General features: G+C 42.4%; 1 long non-coding RNA gene across 1 annotated transcript; it reads left to right on the forward strand.

Annotated features, from left to right (window-relative positions):
• Positions 1-3,380: 3,380 nt before the first annotated feature.
• On the forward strand, positions 3,381-18,350 carry LOC135512390 (uncharacterized). The gene is made up of 3 exons (XR_010451406.1): positions 3,381-3,540; positions 6,078-6,142; positions 17,848-18,350. It is a non-coding gene; the product is annotated as an uncharacterized LOC135512390 (long non-coding RNA).
• Positions 18,351-19,661: the final 1,311 nt, after the last annotated feature.

Consider the following 19,661-nt stretch of genomic DNA (forward strand, 5'->3'; position numbering starts at 1 on the left):
TGAAGTGCTAAGAAAGGCTGGTCATGGCTCACATCAACACCATCTTGCCGGAATCTCTACACCCACTCCAATTCGCATACCGCCCAAACAGATCCCCAGATGACGCAATCTGAATCGCACTCCACACTGCCCTTTCCAACCTGGACAAAAGGAACACCTATGTGAGAATACTGTTAATTGACTACAGCTTAGCGTTCAACACCATAGTGCCCACAAAGCTCATCACTAAGCTAATGAACCTGGGACTAAACACCTCCCTCTCCCTAAGGGTAGGCAGCAACACATCTGTCACGCTGATCCTCAACACTGGGGCCCCTCAGGGATGTGTGCTTAGTAGTCCCCTCCTGTACTCCCTGATCACCTACGATTGCGTGGCCAAACACGACTCCAACACCATCATTAAGTTTGCTGACGACATAACAACGATGAGACAGCCTTGGAGGTCAAACACCTGGTAGTGCGGTGCCATGACAACAACGTGGACTCGTAGGAAAAGGATCGTGAACTATAGGAAAAGGAGGGCCGAACAGGCCCCCATTAACATTGACGGGCTGAAGTGGAGCGGGTCTAGAGTTTCAAGTTCCTTGGTGTCCACATCACCAACAAACTATTATGGTCCAAACACACCAAGACAGTTGTGAAGAGAGTACGACAACACTTTTCCCCCTCAGGAGACTGAAAAGATTTGGCATGGGTCCCCAGATCCTCAAAAAGTTCTACAGCTGCACCATGGAGAGCATCCTGACCGGTTGCATCACCGCCTGGTATGGCAACTGCTCGACATCCGACATAAGGCGCTACAGAGGGTAGTGCATATGGCCTAGTACATCACTGGGACTAAGCTTCCTGACATCCAGGATCTATATACTAGGCAGTGTCAGAGGAAGGCCCAAAAAATTGTCAAAGACTCTACTCACCCAAGTCATAGACTGTTCTCTCTGCTACCGCACAGCAAGCGGTACCGGACTGCCAAGTCTAGGACCAATAGGCTCCTACCCACCAAGTCATAAGACTGCTGAACAATTAATCAAATGGCCACCCGGACTATTTACATTGCACACCCCCACCCCACCTTTGTTTATATACTGCTGCTACTCGCTGTTTATTATCTATGCATAGTCTATTTACTAACCTGTACATTGACTTGGTACCGGTGCCCCCTGTATATAGCCTCTTTATTGTTATGTAATTTTATTGTTAATTTTTTTACCTTTAATTTATTTATTTTTACTTTAGTTTATTTTGTAAATATTTTCTTAACTGTATTTCTTGAACTGCATTGTTGGTTAAGGGCTTGTAAGTAACACATGTTGTGCATGTGACAAATAAAATGTGATTTGATTTTTCTGTGACGGCGTATCTAGATGTCTCCTTCCATCACAAAAACAGAGCCATTTTCCCAGTAATCAGATTCTCTACAGGGACGAGAAGATATGGAACACACGTACAGAGCAGTCATATGAGTCACTCCACCAAGGTGTGTGCGTGTGCGTGCGTGTGTGTGTGTGTCTGTGTGTGTGCGTGTAATGTCAACGACACTGTGTCTTTAGCCATTATACGCATTCACAATCCACAAAGAATCCAGACAGTCGTTAGTCATCCCACATCTCCTAAGAGATAAGAAATTAGTTTGAATGTTTTGGCTTCTCATTGAAATGTACTGTCTGGGCTGTGTCATCAAGTATTTATTAGTAATGAGTTATGCAATGATTATTCATCTTGGCAAATGTGCAGCGTACTTTTAGAACCTGTAGTAACACATGCTATAATTAAGGAATAAGGCCAGAGGAGATGTGGTATATGGCCAATGTATCACGGCTAAGAGCTGATCTTAACACGTCACACAGCCCTTAGCTGTGGTATATTGGCCATATATTACAAACCCCCGAGGTGCCTTATTGCTATTATAAACTTGTTAATTAGAGCAGTAAAAATAAATGTTTTGTCATACCCGTGGTATACAATCTGATATACCATGGCTGTCAGCCATTCAGCATTCAGGGATCGAACCACTCAGTTTATAACATGTCATAAGTCACAATTCGGACATTGACATTCATTCACATAGGGCTGTTTTTTAAGCTCATGTCCTGAATATGCCAGTTATAAACCAACGAGTAAATGTCATAGCATAAAAATGAAAACAAAAGTATGGTTAAGACTCCAAAGGTTTAAGTTGGAGATAGAGCCACTAAATTGGCACGTGCAAAATCAATCCCGAAAATCCGCCCCACCTTGTCTCCTTGCCTTCTTTTTCTAAATATCGGTGGTAAGATGAAAAAATGTCAGTCCTTGGCAGCCCATATTTCCAATGTAAACCCACAGGAAGGATGTACTGGAACAATTCACCCTGCAAGGCATCTGGCTGGGAATCTGCAGGGCTGTGTAAGTGCGTGCGTAATTGGTCCAGCAGCAGAGCAATGACCTTAAGTTTAGTTTCAGGCAGTTGGGAGGCCTTGGAGACAGACGGCATCAATCCCAGAGCCTGAGAGATTCAGGTTTCCACTTGCTTATATAGCAACAAAGTCAGATTTCACAGCCACAAAGCCAGATTTCACAGACAAAAAGTCAGATTCCACAGCCATAAAGTCAAAATTGTCTACAATTTGTTTAAAAAAATCTTAATTCAAGGTTAGGGTTAGGCATAAGGTTAGCAGTGTCATTAGATTTAAAATAACATTTTAAGAAGAGAAATTATAGAAATGGGCAGGGCTTATGGCTTTGTGGGTATAAAAGCTGGTGATGACCCAGAGCCTGTCCCTCAGATCCCTCGCATTCTCTCATTCTGAGGGTCAGGTAGAGTAGTAATACTATGCCGCTGAGGAAAACGCATGCACACATAATAAGGCCACCTGGAGTGCCTGCACAATTCGGACATTATTATATATTGCACAAATGTGTTTAATGAAATTTCTACAATAATATGGAGTGTCTGTAATAGTTATAATATCAATGTAATGACATATTTGTCTGTTTTTACAGAAACAGGCATTGAGGTTACATGGAAATGGAACACACTCTTGTATGTTTATGAAGTAGACAGTCAAGTGGGCTGTGTTAGCGTGTGTGTATTTACAGTGGGAGGAGGGCAGGGAAGGAGAGAGACATCCATTACCACTGAAGGAGATGGTTAGCAAGTAGCACCCCAGCCCAGCGAATATGTCTGCCATGAGAAAACTATGTCTCTAGCCCGACCTTGGGTGTGAAGCCCTCATACACACGCACGCCACTTGCACCAGGTCCAAGTTCGTGCGAGACATCTGGCTGGTACTTACCCAGGATGTAAAGAGGGTTGTCGAAGTAGAAAACCTGACCCCCACCCTCCTCAACACATACACACACTTTCACATACACACACACACCCGCCCACACCATTTTTATTTGTACAACATTACTAGTGGTCGTTATGGAACTGGTGCACAGAGGAACTCCCCACTGATCCTGAGAGGAGCGGAGCTGGTCCGGGGAGGGATCCAAGCAGCTGGGGCATTAAGCTAGCTGGAACTAGGGAAGCCTCCGTGCTCTCCAGCGTGAACTGAGGTAATACTTTAGACATCCGCAGCACTTTCTAATTATGCCAGACGTTTGACGTTGTGTAACTACTTTGTGTGTCTGCTGGCTGCACTTCGCCAACTGGTAGAGGAGCCAACGCAAGCCATTTTAACTAATTTTAACATTTTAACTGTTGAATGGGTGAGGCAGACACAAAGGGATGTCCTTGTGTCCTCATTATGCCATCATGCGCTTGTTTGGCCAATGGCACATGCAGCATTTACTATCTCGCCTCAGATAGATTATGAGATTATGTAGATATTAAATCACAATAATCAACTTCTGTAATTTCAGACATTCGTCACCAGACATTTGTCTATTAGAGTGCATCATTACGGAAGCCCTGAAACCAAAGGCAAAAAAAAAAAATATCCAAAAGCTTAACTTAAGCATTCGGAATTCATGAATGATTATGCTGAGCAGGAGGGGGGGAGCAACCCAAGGTGTCAAAACACAGAAATTTGAGGTTTGGATATACTTCTAAATTTAACACTTGGAAATACGTGGATAAATGTCAGAATCTGAAGTAAAATTGGCAAATCCATGAGATCTTGTTGGCCCACTTACTTGCTCTGGCATTCAAAAGCAGCCCTATCAAAGACTTGTCGATGAATAATCATATCAATGTATGGAATCAGTGAATGAATGGCTGCAAGAACGGCCTGACAAGCACAACTGGCGCTGCACCTCCTGATACCTCCTGAGGAAAGGAAGTGTTGAAGGTCAATGTTTTATGACCTCACTAACGATGCTGACTTCCTGTTGGGTGGGTAGCCTACAGCAGTGGTTTCCAAACTGATGGTCGGCAGGGGGACGCGCCACTTTTCATATATATATTGAGAGTCAATATATACAGTGCCTTGCGAAAGTATTCGGCCCCCTTGAACTTTGCGACCTTTTGCCACATTTCAGGCTTCAAACATAAAGATATAAAACTGTATTTTTTTGTGAAGAATCAACAACAAGTGGGACACAATCATGAAGTGGAACGACATTTATTGGATATTTCTAACTTTTTTAACAAATCAAAAACTGAAAAATTGGGCGTGCAAAATTATTCAGCCCCCTTAAGTTAATACTTTGTAGAGCCACCTTTTGCTGCGATTACAGCTGTAAGTCGCTTGGGGTATGTCTCTATCAATTAGCGTACAATCTCCCCCATGACAACATTGTGTGTTTGTTAGCCAAGCTTGGTCCTAAAATAAGGTGGCAATAAGACGAAAGAAGTGCTTTTGACTGAAACCATTGATTTGAGTAAGCTGTAAACTTTAAGTTGTCAGTGATTAACATAAACCATTTCTTGCTATTGCTACCTGTGTGGTATACACTGAAACAGAGATTGATGTAGCAGGCTCTACTACAAAGATACAGTACCTGGTAATTATGTTTATTTATCTTAATTCTTGTCTTAATTATTCCACTGAATGGGCAATAGTTCTACTTTATTAAAGAGATGAAGATTTGGAGATCTGTCAGTTCTAGAATTTATGTGCTCTGCTGAACTGTAAGTTTCTGTATTTATTTTCTTAGTCAACCTTGTGTTCTGTTTCGTTGTGTTCTTGAACGTAGCCCTGTCTTTCATTTTTGCTCATTGATTTTACATGTGTTAGCTACTCACCTGATCTCATCAGCTCCTTATTTAGTTAATTTCATTCTGTTTATGCCTTTGTGAGGTATTGTTCGTTTTGACTTTACTAAGCCTTTTCCTAGCTCGTTCGTGAGAACCAGTTATAGCCTTCAGTCCTAGTTTTGATTCATCTGCCTGTTTGCCTACCTGTGTATGACCATTGCCTGCCTGTGACCACGATTCCTGCCTTCTGCGAAGGCAAAGTAAACACTTGCCGCGCTCTGCGTGTGAATCTACACTTTTTTCTCCCTGAGTATTCATTACAGGAACCTTACATCACTGAATTGTTACACTTTTGCCCTCCTTGAAACTTAATCTCCACTGTCCCACCTCCTTCCCAAACCGGCACACACATAGAACGCTGCCAGTGTTTGCATCTCACCGGCGGTTACAATTACAATTTTGAGCTTTGACAACAAACGAAATCTGGGTGAGTAATTTAACTCGAGAAATCTCATCACTACCTATGCTGCAGGCAGGGGTAGAGAGATGACAAAATCCCCAAGTAGTCCCACCTCAGAAATAGTGTTGATAGTTTAATGATCAGCGCTCTGAGCACCACACCCTTGCCACTCTATTTAAAAGACCCCATTTCCAAGCCTAATTACTCATCTCATTGGTTCGAAGGGGAGGGGTAAATAGAGTTGGAACTGAGTTGGATATGGCCGCTGTGGTGTTGTGATGTCAGGTGCTTGAACCAGCTCTCCACTCTGTTCTGTTCTTGGCCAGATAATTTACAGGGGGTGTAATTCCCTCAGAGCAATGACATTACTGTGCGTGACTGTGAATGGAACACTAACACCACTCCATCTCTGTCATGGCTCCCAACGCTACCATTTCTTTCTCATTTGTTTATGCTAATCAGTAACAAATGTGATTTTTTTCCCCCTCTTTATAGATCCTGGGTGAGGTGAGGTGATGTTGCTGCTCAAATCGTTAACTGGAAGGATACTTTAAATTAAGGTGATTATCATGTTCACAAGGGGAATTCGAGCTACATTTCTTTGCTTATATTCATGAACAACTCCTGCAAGCACCTATTAAGGTTGAAATAACTTCTTTCTCTGTCCTCACTTAATTTATTATAGTTTTTTTACTTTTAATTTACTTTTGACATTTTTGGGGGTGGAGGGGGTTACAGGTACAAAAACAATCAAAGAAATGCATACAAAGATAACCCAAACCCATCCCCCCCCCCAGTCCCCATCCACCCGCATCCTCCCTCCCCACCTGGAAACCATGTTTCCCACCCCTCCACCGACCTGAAAAAAACATACCTCCCATCCCAAGCAACAATGGAGGTTGCTTATCAGTCCCCCAACCCATCCATCCCCTGAGACTCCTCTTGCACACACCCCCGCAAGTATATTTGTCCAGGCCTCAATTGTTCTTTGACTAGCACCATTAATTCTCGCTGTCAAAAATTCTAATGTTTAACTTCTAGTAGTAACTGTATCCACTGGTTAAAATGAGAGAGAGTGAGGTGGTTGACATCTTAGAGACAACATTTTTTTCACAGCATTGCTGCCTGCCAGCAGTAATATTCTCTGATTGTTTGAGAGACTCAAGGGGCTATCCATCGTTAAGTTACATAATATATGCAACGTATTGAATATTTAAATTAATGCTCTTCAAAAGTATTTCACTTTTCCCCAGAAGCATTTAACTGCAGACCACTCCCAAATCATATGAAGGTATGTGCCTACCTGATTTAGGGGACAAAGTGAACAGTTGGGAGTTGGGTCCAATTTCATAGTAAAACATTTCCTTGGTGCTAAATACAGTCTGTGAACAAATTTTGACAAAAGTTGATCGTTCGGATTAGGGGATGCCAAGGTCATATTTTTCCATAGTATGTTCTAGTTAAAAGGTTGTTCAGATTCAAATCAAATCAAATGTATTTATATAGCCCTTTGTACATCAGCTGATATCTCAAAGTGCTGTACAGAAACCCAGCCTAAAACTCCAAACAGCAAGCAATGCAGGTGTAGAAGCACGGTGGCTAGGAAAAACTCCCTAGAAAGGCCAAAATCTAGGAAGAAACCTAGAGAGGAACCAGGCTATGTGGGGTGGCCAGTCCTCTTCTGGCTGTGCCGGGTGGAGATTACAACAGAACATTGGCCAAGATGTTCAAATGTTCATAAATGACCAGCATGGTCAAATAATAATAAGGCAGAACAGTTGAAACTGGAGCAGCAGCACGGTCAGGTGGACTGAGGACAGCAAGGAGTCATCATGTCAGGTAGTCCTGGGGCATGGTCCTCGGGCTCAGGACCTCCGAGAGAGAGAAAGAAAGAGAGAATTAGAGAGAGCATATGTGGGGTGGCCAGTCCTCTTCTGGCTGTGCCGTTTGGAGATTATAACAGAACATGGCCAAGATGTTCAAATGTTCATAAATGACCAGCATGGTTGAATAATAATAAGGCAGAACAGTTGAAACTGGAGCAGCAGCACGGCCAGGTGGACTGGGGACAGCAAGGAGTCATCATGTCAGGTAGCCCTGGGGCATGGTCCTAGGGCTCAGGACCTCCGAGAGAGAGAAAGAAAGAGAGAAGGAGAGAATTAGAGAACGCACACTTAGATTCACACAGGACATCGAATAGGACAGGAGAAGTACTCCAGATATAACAAACTGACCCTAGCCCCCGACACATAAACTACTGCAGCATAAATACTGGAGGCTGAGACAGGAGGGGTCACTATAATAAATTAAGTGAGGACAGATTCAATTATATATGTGGACCATACTTTTTTTAATGGCTAGCTCAGAATATGAGCTGTGCAAAAGTTCTTTATATATTATAAAGATCAGTCCTTTCGGGAGCCCATCATTTATTTATACATTTTTCGGTATTTGGGTTACCCATGGGACTCCATAGGCCAGCATAGCTAACCTAAATTGTAAATATAGAAAAAAAGCAGTTGCCTGGTAATGTGTATGTATCTTTCAAATCTTGGAATGTTCTCATAGCATAACTGTTCATGATATTGTTAAGGGTACAGATTCCACATTTGGACCATTGGAGGGTTACAATAGGCTACCCTCCAGATCGCAGTGAAATATTGGGAGTATCGGCATACCTTTTTGTTTCCCAGTTACATTGTTTTTAAATTTTGCGCCAAATAGAAGTTGTGTGAGCAATAATAGGACCGAAGCGTAGTTTACATTGTTTAAGGGATATTTCAGTGATTAACATCTCTTCCAGGGCAATAATAGACACCATATTTCTCTCTATACTGTTCCAGGGGTCAGAATAATCAGGGGTCAGAGTGACATAAAATTTGAGTTGATTTGAGCATTCTGTTAAAGTTTCTGGCAACAATTTTATCCAAGGAAAAATCTACTCCCAAATATTGGAAATGATTAGGATTCCATAAGTGGAGATCGAGTCCTTCATTGGGGTCTTGAGAGGCAGTGGGGCTGATTTGGTTAAATACATTTTATAATATATATTTTTAAGCTGAATTTGTCTTCAGTGTGTTTGGGAGCAATTGAGGTACACATATATATAAAGTATATACAAAGGTATGCAGACACCCCTTCAAATTAGTGGATTTGGCTATTTCAGCCACACACTTTGCTGACAGGTGTATAAAATCAAACAAACCTCCATGCAATCTCCATAGACAAACATTGGCATTAGAATGGCCTTACTGAACATCTCAGTGACTTTCAATGTGGCCGTCATAGGAAGCCACCTTTCCAACAAGTCCATTCGTAAAATGTCTGCCCTGCTAGAGCTGCCCCGGTTAACTGTAGGTGCTGTTATTGTGAAGCAGAAACGTCTAGGAGCAACAATGGCTCTGCCGCAAAGTGGTAGGCCACACAAGCTCACAAAATTGGAGTGTTGAAGTGCATAGCGAGTAAAAATCATCTGTCCTCGGTTGCAAAACTCACTGACGAGTTCCAAACTGCCTCTAGAAAGCAATTTCTGCACAAAAACTTTTTGTTGGGAGCTTCATGAAATGGCTTTCCATGGCTGAGCAGCCACACACAAGCCGAAGATCACCATACACAATGCCAAGCATTGCTGGAGTGGTGTAAAGCTCACCGCCATTGGACTCTGGAGCAGTGGTAATACGTTCTCTGGAGTGATGGATCACACTTCACCATCTGGCAGTCCGACAGACAAATCTTGATTTGGCAGATGCCAGGAGAACGCTACCTGCCCAAATGCATAGTGCCAACTGTAAAGTTTGGTGGAGGAGGAATAATGGTCTGGGGCTGTTTTTCATGGTTCGGGCTAGGCCCCTTAGTTCCAGTGAAGGGAATTCTTAATGCTACAGCATACAATGACATTCTAGACGATTATGTGCTTCCAACTCTGTAGCAACAGTTTGTGGAAGGCCCTTTCCTGTTTCAGTATGGCATAAAGCAAGTGTAACAGTATAATTTTAGACCGTCCCCTCGCCCCTACCCGGGTGAGAACCAGGGACCCTCTACACACATCAACAGTCACCCTCAAAGCATCGTTACCCGTCGCTCCACAAAAGCCACGGACCTTGCAGAGCAAGGGGAACCACTACTTCAAGGTCCCAGAGCAAGTGACGTCACCGATTGAAACACCACTAGCATGCACCACCGCTAACTAGCTAGCCATTTCACATCGGTTACACTCACCCCCCTTTTGACCTCCTCCTTTTTCCGCAGCAACCAGTGATCTGGGTCAACAGCATCAATGTAACAGTACAGACTTTACGCCCGTCCCCTCGGCCTGACCTGGGCGCAAACCCGGGACGCTCTGCACACATCACGAGTCACCCTCGAAGCATCGTTGCCCATCGCTCCACAAAAGCTGCAGCCCTTGCAGAGCAAGGGGAACCACTACTTCAAGGTCTCAGAGCAAGTGACGTCACCGATTGAAATGCCACTAGCGCGCACCACCGCTAACTAGCTAGCCATTTCACATCGGCTACACAAGGACCATGCAAAAATGGTTTGTTGAGATCTGTGTGGAAGAACTTGACTGGCCTGACAGTGCCCTGAACTCAATCCCATCGAACACCTTTGGGATGAATTGGAATGCGGACTGCCCTACCTCACTAACGCTCTTGTGGCTGAATGGAAGCAATTCCCTGGAGCAATGTTCCAACATTTAGTGGAAAGCTTTCCCAGGGCAGTGGAGACTGTTATAGCTGCAAAGGGGGGATCAACTACATATTAATGCCCTGGAATGAGATGTCCAATGAGCAGGTGTCCACATTCTTTTGGTCATGTAGTGTACATTGTCTAGATATAGTAAAATATTGTCTGCGTATAATGAGATCCAGTAGATTTGAGAGAAATTTGTGTTATTTCCTTCGATTGATTAATTGAATTACAGTCAACTGTATAAGGAAATAAGCAAACAGGAAACCACTCACCCAGAGGCAGCGCTCAAAGTTGCTGGAGACTTTAATGCAGGGAAACTTAAATCAGTTCTAACAAATTTCTATCAACATGTTAAATGTGCAACTAGAGGGAAAAAATTATAGATCACCTGTACTCCACACACAGAGACGCATACAAAGCTCTCCCTCACCTTCCATTTGGTAAATCAAACCACAACTCTATCCTCCCGATTCCTGCTTACAAGCTAAAATTAAAGCAGGAAGCACCAGTGACTCGGTCTATAAAAAAACTGTTCAGATGAAGCAGATGCTAAACTACAGGACTGTTTTGCTATCACTGTAACGGCGTTCTTTTGTTGTTGAAGGAGAGTCGGACCGAAATGCAGCGTGTAAGTTACTCATGTTTATTAAAGAAGACAAACGAACAAACTAAACACGAATAACTACATAAATACAAAACAACAAACAGAACGAAACCTAATACAGCCTGACTAGTGCAACCTACACAGAGACAGGAACAATCACCCACGAAATGCAAAGCGAAATCATCTACCTAAATACGGTTCCCAATCAGCGACAACGAGAATCACCTGACTCTGATTGAGAACCGCCTCAGGCAGCCAACCTATTTAACACACACACACCCCTAATCAACTACAATCCCAAACACTACAAACCCCAATACGAAAATACAATACATAATAACCCCATGTCACACCCAGGTCTGACTAACTAATAAACTAAAACACACAATACTAAGACCAAGGCGTGACAATCACAGACTGGAACATGTTCCGGGATTCTTCCGATTGCATTGAGGAGTACACCACATCAGTCACTGGCTTTATCAATAAGTGCATCGAGGATGTCGTCTCCACAGTGACTCTACGTACATACCCCAACCAGAAGCCATGGATTACAGGCAACATTTGCACTGAGCTAATGGGTAGAGCTGGCGCTTTCATGGTGCGGGACTTTAAACCGGAAGCTTATAAGAAATCCTGCAATGCTCTGCGACCAACCATCAAACAGACAAAGAGTCAATACAGGGCTAAGATTGAATCATACTACACCGGCTCTGACGCTCATTTTATGTGGCAGGGATTGCAAACTATTACAGACTACAAAGAGAAGCACAGCTGCGAGCTGCCCAGTGACACAAGCCTACCAGACGAGCTAAATCACTTCCATGCTCGCTTCGAGACAAGCAACACTGAGGCATGCATGAGAGCATCAGCTGTTCCAGACGACTGTGTGATCACGCTCTCCATAGCCGATGTGAGTAAGCCCTTTAAACAGGTCAACATACACAAGGCTGCGGGGCCAGTCAGATGACCAGAACGTGTGCTCCGGGCATGTGCTGAACACCTGGCAGGTGTCTTCACTGACATTTTCAACATGTCCTTGATTGAGTCTGTAATACCAACATGTTTCAAGCAGACCACCATAGTCCCTGTGCCCAAGAACACAAAGGCAACCTGCCTAAGTGACTACAGACCCGTAGCACTCACATCCATAGCCATGAAGTGTTTTGAAAGGTTGGTAATGACTCACATCAACACCGTTATCCCAGAAACCCTAGACCCACTCCAATTTGCATACCGCCAAAACACACTGCCCTTTCCTACCTGGACAAAAGGAACACTTATGTGAGAATGCTATTCACTGACTACAGCTCAACGTTCAACACCATAGTACCCTCAAAGCTCATCACTAAGCTAAGGATTCTGGGACATAATGTGCTTCTTCTTGAGCCACTCCTTTGTTGCCTTGGCCGTGTGTTTTGGGTCATTGTCATGCTGGAATACCCATCCATGACCCATTTTCAATGCCCTGGCTGAGGGAAGGAGGTTCTCATCCAAGATTTGAAGGTACTTGGCCGCGTCCATCTTCCCTTTGATGCGGTGAAGTTGTCCTGTCCCCTTAGCAGAAAAACACCCCCAAAGCATAATGTTTCCACCTCCATGTTTGACGGTGGGGACGCTGTTCTTGGGGTCATAGGCAGCATTCTTCCTCCTCCAAACACGGCGAGTTGAGTTGATGCCATAGAGCTCCATTTTGGTCTCATCTGACCACAACACTTTCACCCAGTTGTCCTCTGAATCATTCAGATGTTCATTGGCAAACTTCAGGCGGGCATGTACAGTGGGGAGAACAAGTATTTGATAACCTGCAATATCGGCAGTGTTTCCTACTTACAAAGCATGTGGAGGTTTGTAATTTTTATGATAGTTACACTTCAACTGTGAGAGACGGAATCTAAAACAAAAATCCAGAAAATCACATTGTATGATTTTGAAGTAATTAATTTGCATTTTATTGCATGACATACTGTAAGTATTTGATCACCTACCAACCAGTAAGAATTACGGCTCTCACAGACCTGTTTATTTTTTCTTTAACTGCACCTGTTTGAACTCGTTACCTGTATAAAAGACACCTGTCCACACACTCAATCAAACAGACTCCAACCTCTCCACAATGGCCAAGACCAGAGAGCTGTGTAAGGACATCAGGGATAAAAAATTGTAGACCTGCACAAGGCTGGGATGGGCTACAGGACAAGAGTGTGCTCCTAATCTCAGCTCGTTACCTGTATAAAAGATAAATGGGAGCCAGAAATCTTTCTGATTGAGAGGGGTTCAAATACTTATTTCCCTCATTAAAATGCAAATCAATTTATAACATTTTTGACATGTGTTTTTCTTGTTGTTATTCTGTCTCTCACTGTTCAAATAAACCTACAATTAAAATTATAGATGGATAATTTCTTTGTCAGTGGGCAAACGTACAAAATCAGCAGGGATCAAATACTTTTTTCCCTCACTGTATAGACAAATGATCCACTTTGGGAAAGTCATATTCCTGGTCGTAGTGCTGGTTGTGCTGGTTGTGCTGGTAAGTTGACGTCTCTCTGATATCCAATAGTTCTTCCCGGCTGTGTGTAGTAACACTTAAGGTTTTTGGGGCTTACAATGTAAGAAATATTACCTAAAAAAAAAATATTGCAAGTTTCCTGAGGACTTGACGAGAAGCTGTCAACTCTATCGGCGACACCATTTCATGTGCTAATTTAGTTACATTTCATATTGATCAAAGAATGTAGGATTTTTAAATAATTAAACATTGATACGCTCCCCAATGGTTGGGCCTGGCTGCCAAGTGGGTGGACCTCCAAGGCCCACCAATGGCTGCACCGCTGCCCAGTCGTGTGAAATCCATAGATTAAGGCCTTTATACAATTTTTCAATTGACTGATTCCTTATATGAACTGTACCTCAGTAAAATCTTTGAAATTGTTGCATCTTGCGTTTTATACCTTTGTTCAGTATATGTTGACAATTATTTGCAAAAGAAAGCCACGAGAAAGCCACGTGTTTTAATCCATGCCACAGGAAATGGAGTCCTGTTTTCATCTATCATTAATACATTTAACGCCAATTTGACTTTCCACTCTTTTCTAAGCATTTCTTCTTTTGCAATACAAGTTCAGATACACACAGATACTTAGGGATGCACAGAGATACACAGTCATAGACTCCTTGCCTCCCCCATGCCACGTGCTATAACGTTGAGACTTGGTTTGAGGGGGACTGTTGAAAGTTTACTGGAGCCCGAACAACTTCTGTGGCCTGTCAACAAAGGTTTTCAATGTGAGAGACTCCAGATGGAATCCCACACTTTGAGCTGTCATAACGAACGGCATCACCAGAACACATAAGTGAAAATTGCTGATGTGGAGAGAGAGAGAAAGAGAAAGGGAACATCATTAATAAAGATAATGAAGCAGATGGCTCTGTCTAATGGCTCTGTTGGGACACATTCTGATGAGAAGTCAGTGGGGGGTTCGGGCGTAGGGTGGGCCTCAGTGGGAAAGCCTCTAATGTAGAAACAGGCTGCTTACCACAGCATGTTTTTGACCTCAAAAATCCATAATAAACAACTGCTTATTGGGCCACAAGAAGGCCCTCCGTTGCCAAAAGAAATGCAGAATAATACCAGTTGGGGTCCAAGAGTTACTTCCTGGAGCCATGTGTGACTGATTTGGTGTCAATTTGGGGATTTGGATGTCATTGCAATGACATTATGATGACACATTGCACTTTCCAATTCAAATGAAGATGATTCTTCATAGTTCTTCCAGATGTTTGCAAGACTCGACTTTTGGGTTTTGCAATGACAAGATAATGTGTCTTCTTGGGAGTTTCTCAAGATTTGTTGTTCCAAAGGTCACTTTAAAAGTGTATAATATGTGCTTCCCCAATGGACACAGATGTCAGTTCAACTTCTAGTTTTGATGTACATTTGGTTGCGTTGTCAACTAACATGAATTGAACATGAAATCAACAAAAAATGTCACCATGTCACTGGATTTAGGTTGAAAGTTGGGGGAGAAAAGATTACATTTCCTTATGTTGATGACTCATTGCAAATCCAATCCATTTTCCATTGTGATTCAACGTGATCACATACACCTCTGGAAAAAATTAAGAGAAGTTGCACATTTTGGGGAATATTCAGAGGTGGAAACTTTCTGTGGGAATTAACGGGAATATACAGTGCCTTGCGAAAGTATACATACCCCAAGCGACTTACAGCTGTAATCGCAGCAAAAGGTGGCGCTACAAAGTATTAACTTAAGGGGGCTGAATAATTTTGCACGCCCAATTTATCAGTTTTTGATTTGTTAAAAAAGTTTGAAATATACAATAAATGTCGTTCCACTTCATGATTGTGTCCCACTTGTTGTTGATTCTTCACAAAAAACACAGTTTTATATGTTTATGTTTGAAGCCTGAAATGTGGCAAAATGTCGCAAAGTTCAAGGGGGCTAATACTTTCGCAAGGCACTGTATGAGTATTAACGGGAATATATGCAAATTAATATTAATACCATTTAAATGTAGATGTTTTTTTTGCATTGGAAATATTTACCATATCATATGGAGACAGAAACATAAACCTTCTACCTTATCATAAGTAGACATAATTGCTTATTATTATTATATAAATAAATAAACTATTTAGTTACGAATTGAACTCTTCCCCTGGGATTATTTCACTGAACAACAAAATAAACTGAATATTAAATGACCCCAACGATCCATTGCATCTCCCAAAAACATTTTTCAACATACATCTGTAAAATGATATCTGTAAACCTTTGTTTGTCCTCTCAAGCTCCCATGTATTCTTCCTGGACCTCCTCAATGTCCACCTCTTGAACATCAGACTCTTGAGGCCTCATCTTCACTGTCACTTTCCAACCTGTTTGAGAACGGCTCGTTGTCAGGCTCAAAAAGCCTCAAATTTGCCCTGATGGCCACCAATTTTTCAACCCTTGTATTGGTCAGCGTGTTGCGTGCTTTAGTGTGTGTGTTCCCAAACAAGGACCAGTTGCGCTCTGAGGCAGCTGATGTTGGTGGGAATTGCAGGATGATGGAGGATGATGGAGCCAACAGGGGAATGAGCCTCAGATCCACAAAGTCCCTTCCACCCGGTGGCTGATGAGATATGTTGGCTTGATATCTCCATCCTAAAGTCCTTGCTTGGAAGTGTACTTCACCAGACTCCCAAGAACCTTGTCCTCATCCAGGCCAAGGTGTTGAGACACGGTAGTCATGACACCATAGGCCTTTTTGATCTCTGCACCAGACAGGATGCTCTTGCCAGCACACTTGGGGTCCAACAAGTATGCTGCGGCATATATGGGCTTCAGGCAGAAGTCTTCACACTTTTTGATGTATTTCAGAACTGCAGTTTCCTCTGCTTGGGGCAACAGTGAAGTGGGCAGGGCAGTACGGATTTCTTCTCTTACATCTGCAAGCTGAGTCTGAACATCAGACAGGATGGCATTGTTTCCCTCAATCCGTGCAATGGCTACTGCTATATGTTTCAGGAGTTTCAGGCTGCTTACCACTCTTTCCCAAAATTCATCATCCAGGAGGATCCTCTTGATGGGGCTGTCCATATCGACAGACTGTGATATGGCCATTTCCTGGAGAGACTCCTTCCCCTCCAGGAGACTGTCAAGCATGATGACAACAGCACCCCAATGGGTGTTGCTGGGCAGTTTCAATGTGGTGCTCTTATTCTTCTCACTTTGCTTGGTAAGGTAGATTGCTGTTATGACTTGATGACCCTTCACATACCTAATCATTTCCTTGGCTCACTTGTAGAGTGTATCCATTGTTTTCAGTGCCATGATGTCCTTCAGGAGCATATTCAATGCATGTGCAGCACAGAAAATGGGTGTGATGTGGGGTTAGGACTCCTCCACTTTAGGCCAAGTAGCCTTCATGTTCGCAGCATTGTCTGTCACCAGTGCCAAATACCTTCTGTGATCCGAGGTCATTGATGACTGCCTTCAGCTCATCTGTAATGTGTCTGTTGTCCCTTGTGTCTGTGCTCTTGTAGAGTACTGGTTGAGCGGTGGAGATGATGTAGTTAATTATTCTATTATGCCTATGAACATTTGACTGCCCATCAGAGATGATTGCAATACAGTCTGCTTTCTCTATGATTTGCATGACCTGCACTTGAACTCTGTTGAAATCTGCATCCAGCAAATGAGTAGATAAAGCATGTCTGGTTGGAGGGGTGTATGCTGGGCGAAGAACATTCAGAAATCTCTTCCAAAACACATTGCCTGTGAGCATCAGAGGTGAACCAGTTGCATACACAGCTCGACAAAGACATTCATCAGCATTTCTGACTACGTTCCTCCATTCTGATTCCAGGAGGATCATGAGCTGTTGCTATCGATAAGGTGTCTGATTTAACATTTTCCCCTCGAATAGAAGTAGAGGGACTTTTGTCAGAGGTTGTTTGTTGTGAGCGCTGAGGAAACTTTATGCACTTGGCCAGAAGATTCTGCATCTTGTTTCATTCTTCACATATGATTTGGCACAGTATTTGCAAATGTACACAGCTTTTACTTCTACATTAGCTTCTACATTCCTTCTACATGTCTCCACACATCAGATAGTGCCCGTGGCATTTTAGAAAAGATTAGAAAAAAATAGTTAAAAAAAACAAATACAATTCCATGTACAGAAAAATAGTTAAGCAGTTAGATTGAACAACTCCTTTGTAGGATAAATGTTTTGAAATGAAACATGTATGGGAACAGGTGAATTAACACTTCATTTAGCAGGATCAAGCAAGCTAAAACCCACATGGTAGCAAAAACTAACTAGCAGAAATTGTTAAGTTATAAATTATTTAAACACAATTTGCTGTAGGCTACTAATTACTATTTAAAAATCATGTATGTCATAAAATATTTTCACCCCACCCAGTATTGTAATCATCACTGATCCTCCACCAAATTTCAGATCAATACGCTGTCATGGCCAGCCCCATCTCCAGACCTGAACCCCATTGAAAACCTCTGGAATGTGATCAATAGGAAGATGGATGGTCACAAGCATCAAACAAAGCTGAGCTGCTTGATTTTTTTGCGCCAGGAGTGGCATAAAGTCACCCAACATCAATGTGAAGTGCTGGTGGAGAGCATGCCAAGACGCATGAAAGCTGTGATTGAAAATCAGTGTTATTCCACCAAATATTGATTTTGGAATTCTTCCTAAGTTAGAACATTACTATTGTGTTGTTTAAAAAGGGATATGAACGCATTTTCTTTGCATTATTTGAGGTCTGACAACACTGCATCTTTTTGGTTATTTTGACCAGATGTAATTTTCTGCAAATAAATGCTCGAAATGACAATATTTTGAGGGGAATTTGGGAGAAATGTTGTCAGTGGATTATAGAATAAAATAAAAATGTTCATTTTACCCAAACACATACCTATAAATTGTAAAACCAGTGAAACTGATACTTTTGCAGTGGTCTCTTCATTTTTTCCAGAGCTGTATAATTGTTTTGTTTAAATGACATGTAAACAACATTGATTCAACCAGTTTTTGCCCAGTGGATCGTTTGACTGGCTCGTGTCCTCCTCTATTGGTAATGGTTAGGTTGTCGTACCACATGCGTTGCATAGACAAGAGAATACGTTGAACTCTAATATTGACCCATTTACGGTAGAGGAAGAAAATAACATCAGTCACTGAAACATGAGCAGTTACAGTTATTTTTGTTGTTGTTGTTTATCCATCGTTTGTTGTGAATGACGATTCCTATATTTGTTCATGCAAATATAACATTACATATCACTCTCCATGAATTCTGTTTGAATCGAGACTCACATTCTGTATACAGTAGTTGCATATTCTTCTCCAGGCTTGCCTTGCCTGAAGAAAGATAGCCCTCTGAGAAGGGGAAACTGGGTGTTGATACGCCCAGGGGCAGTGGAAAAAAACTCTCTGTGTGAACTGTCATCACCAGATAGCCACAAGGCCAGCTAATCTGCTGCCAGGCCGCCATGTGGTACTTGCGCTCTCCTTGGCCGGCTTCCTCAGTACGCAGGCAGGCACTAGGAGAGGGCTTGGGTTGGGTGTACCCGCAGCTGAGCTGGAAATCCTGAGCAGGGATAGGGATAGGACACATACTAATTACGAGATTGGGTTTCTTTCTTTCAAAAACATAAGATGTGATGTGACTGAAGCTTAGGATGGAGACATGTCCTGCATGGGGATGGGGAGGGACATCAACATGAGTATACAGTAGGTTGTAGGCATGTTAAACTTGAAAACGCATGGACACGTCTGTCTGAGGGAGAACTGTGTTATCTCATGCTGTAATGATTTCATATCCTTCTAAACACTCATGAAACTGCTTGGTGGTTCCCTTTGCTTTGTTCCTGTGGAGAAGTGATGGTTTTGTCATCAGGGTTCTATATGGAACCCATGTCCAATCATGTTCTCAATGAAGTGTTTGATTATGATACCATAGCACTTGGTTGTTCTCATTTTATTCATGTTGTCTAATTTTTTAACCCAAATAGCACAAATACATGAAAACAATTTGACAAGTTATCTTAAATAAAGTTTTTTGTTTTATTTGAAGATGAGATTTGAGATGAAAACCACTAAGAGTTTGATTGGGCTTTCATATAGACAGGAGATACAACAAGGCATCATCTTATAATATCTTCAGGTGGCAGAGAGATCCTAGCTTCCACATTTCTCCTGCCAGTGAGATGGTCAGTCATAGACACACTGGTGGTCATGAGTCATGAAGCAGT

The sequence above is a fragment of the Oncorhynchus masou genome, chromosome 3, assembly GCF_036934945.1.
Source record: "Oncorhynchus masou masou isolate Uvic2021 chromosome 3, UVic_Omas_1.1, whole genome shotgun sequence".
In the NCBI taxonomy this organism is placed as follows: Eukaryota; Metazoa; Chordata; class Actinopteri; order Salmoniformes; family Salmonidae; genus Oncorhynchus; species Oncorhynchus masou.